We start from the raw sequence: 3,032 nt of genomic DNA, 5'->3' as shown, positions 1-3,032 counted from the left end.
AAAAAAAAAAAAAAAATTACTGAGTGTAGTGGTGGACACTTGTAGCCTCAGCTTCTTGGAGACTAAAGTGGGAGGATCCAGCCTGGGCAACACAGCCAGACTCTGTCTCAAAAATAAATAAGTGGCTGGCACGGTGGCTCATGCCTGTAATCCCAGCACTTTGGGAGGCCGAGGCGGATGGATCACTTGAGGTCAGAGGTTCGACACCAGCCTGGCAAACATGGTGGAACCTCCTCTCCACTAAAAATACAAAAATTAGCCGGGTGTGGTGGTGTGGGCCTGTAATCCCAGCCACTCAGGAGGCTGAGGCAGGAGAATCACTTGAACCTGGGAGGTGGAGGTTGCAGTGAGCTGAGATCATACCACGAGAATCACTTGAACCTGGGAGGCGGAGGTTGCAGTGAGCTGAGATCATACCACTGCACTCCAGCCTGGACCACAGTGAGACTCCGTCTCAAAACTAATAATAATAATAAATAAATATCAATAAATAAATAAAGTAAAACAGGGGTGGTAAACTAGGGCTCGCCAAACCCTGCCCTTGGCTGTTTTTGTAAGGCCTGGGAGCTATGAATGGATTTCACATTTTTAAATTGGGGTGGGTGAAAAAACGTATCTGACACCTGAAAGAGGTATGAAATTCAGATTTCAGTGTTGATAAGTAAAGGTTTACGGCACACAGCCAAATGATTCACATATGGTTAGTCGCTGCTTTCACACCAGAAGGGCAGAGTTGAGTAGTGGGAGCAGAGACTCTAGCTTTTGGCAGGAAAGCTCGTCCACTCCTGATTTACGAGGTGGAAGCTAGTCAGAGACCAAGGGGTTTGGCAGTGCAGTTGGGCGAATTTTGTGTTCTCTCGATGAGGCTCATTCATTCATTCAACAAGTCTTTTCTTGGGCACTTCCTTTGTGCCGACCTCTGGGCTCAGAGCACTGTTAATGCACAAGTGAACAAAAGAAACAAGAATGCCCGCCCCAGGCTGTTCTAGACGGGCGGGCGTAGAGGGGTGGTGCCGGCACTGACGTTAAATGAAAATGAATCAGCCAGGTTCGGTGGCTCACACCTGTAATCCCAGCACTTTGAGTGGATCTGTAATCCCAGCACTTTGGGTGGCTGAGGTGGGTGGATCATTTGAGGTCAGGAGTTCAAGGCCAACATGGTGAAACCCCATCTCTACTAAAAATACAAAAAAATTAGCCAGGCGTGGTAGCGCATGCCTGTAATCCCTGCTACTCGGGAGGCTGAGGCAGGAGAATTCGCTTGAACCCGGGAGGCGGAGGTTGCAGTGAGCTGAGATTGTGCCGCTGTACTCCAGCCTGGACGGCAGAGCAAGACTCAGTCTCAAAAAAAAAGAAAAGAAAATGAGTCATGTGGAATGACAGAAACTGAATTTTTATGGGAACATTTAAAAAAAGTAATATTAGAAAATTCTGGGGCCAGGTGCAGTGGCACATGCCTGTAATCCCAGCACTTTGGGAGGCTGAGGCAAGAGGATGACTTGAGGCCAGGAGTTCAAGACCAGCCTGGACAACATAGTGAAACCCATCTCTACCAAAAATACACAAATTAACTGGGTGTGGTGGCGTGCACCTGTGGTCTTAGCTACTCAGGAGGCTGAGGCAGGAGGATTGCTTCTGCCCAGGAGTTGGAGGCTCCAGCCTGAGTGACAGCGAGACCCTGTCTCTGAAAAAGAAAAAAGCAAAGAAAAATTGAGTGGCTTTTTCCATTTAGGCATATTTTAAGTGCCCAGGAGCCTCTCATGGCTGGTGGCTGGTGTGGACCAGCATCGGTGGAAGGTGTGCGCATCATCTGGAAGGTTCTGTTGGCCGGTACCGGTCAAGGTGCCTGAGTTGTGTTTATTCCCAGCATGCAGTTGCGTCATCTGAGGGTGCTGGGGCTATGGTTTCAGCATCATGGGCTCAGGTCCATGGCCGTTGAGTGTGGGGAAACTGAGGCACGCTGTGCCAGGGGCGGGGGGCTCATAGAAGGTAGAGGGGCCTCCTGTGCTGGCCTGCCTTCATCCAGGCACTGCCCGGCCTTTCCCACCCTGTTGCTAAAGCAGGAGGTGACCGGTGATTTGATCAGCCCAGGCTTGTGTGGCACATGCAGCCTTCGTCATTGCGAGACCACACTGCCGAGGGGCAGGCCAGAGCCGAGGAGACCCTGACGCTTCTCTGAGTGACCTTGAAGTCTGTGCTGCACTGGGCTTGCATACTTTGGGGGCCAGGGAGCCTTACATGGTTTCCGCCATATGCGAGAGTCACCAGGACGTGAGTGCCCACCTCTCACCCTTGCCGCCCCGCCTCACTAAGTGTGGGCTCCATGAGGTTGCACGGCCCCTGGAGAGGTCTTCGGTGGCGGGTTGTTGCGTCTCTGGCTTCCAGTGAGAGCAGGAATGAGAGCCAGGCCGGCTCAGTGGAGCCCATCTGGGGGGGTGCCACAGCTGTTGCAGGAATGGAAGCCCCAACCCCAGGAGGGCCACTGCTGGCCAGGCTCAGCTCTTTCTCTGACCCCATCCCTCTGGTCACACGCTTTGCTAAGGTGGGTAGCCTAGAGCTGGAAGCCCTTCTTGCCACCCAGCCACTGTGCCTCTCCCAGCTGATGGGCCAGGAAGCCTCCATTATTTGATATTTATTTATTTAATGAGACAGGATCTAATGAGACCCTGTCACCCAGGCTGGAGTGCCATGGCGCGATCATAGCTTACTGTGTCCGCGGCCTCCCAGGTTCAAGCAATCCTCCCACCTCTGCCTCCGGAGAAGTAGGGACCATAGGTGCATGCTACCATGCCCAGCTAATTTTTGTATTTTTTGGGAGAGATGGGGGTCTCACTGTGTTGTCCAGGCTGGTCTCTAACTCCTGGGCTCAAGTGTTCCTCCCGCCTCAGCCTCCCAAAGTGCTGGGATTACAGGCTTGAGCCACCACACCTGGCCGCTTTCGTCATCTTAAAAAGACCCCGACCGGCAGCTCGCACCGGGACTGCAGGGAACCCTGCCCTTTGGGGGCGGTGGTGAGGTGTGCCCAGGAGGAT

At 52.8% G+C, this 3,032-nt stretch overlaps 1 protein-coding gene across 5 annotated transcripts in view; it reads left to right on the top strand.

Annotated features, from left to right (window-relative positions):
* LOC105551951 (chromosome unknown open reading frame, human C19orf25) overlaps positions 1-3,032 on the top strand; it is an 8,874-nt gene that overhangs the window by 1,282 nt on the left and 4,560 nt on the right. The window lies entirely within an intron of this gene.

This window comes from Mandrillus leucophaeus, unplaced genomic scaffold, assembly GCF_000951045.1.
Source record: "Mandrillus leucophaeus isolate KB7577 unplaced genomic scaffold, Mleu.le_1.0 Scaffold54, whole genome shotgun sequence".
Lineage (NCBI taxonomy): Eukaryota > Metazoa > Chordata > Mammalia > Primates > Cercopithecidae > Mandrillus > Mandrillus leucophaeus.
This window is presented reverse-complemented; position numbering and strand designations above follow the sequence as displayed.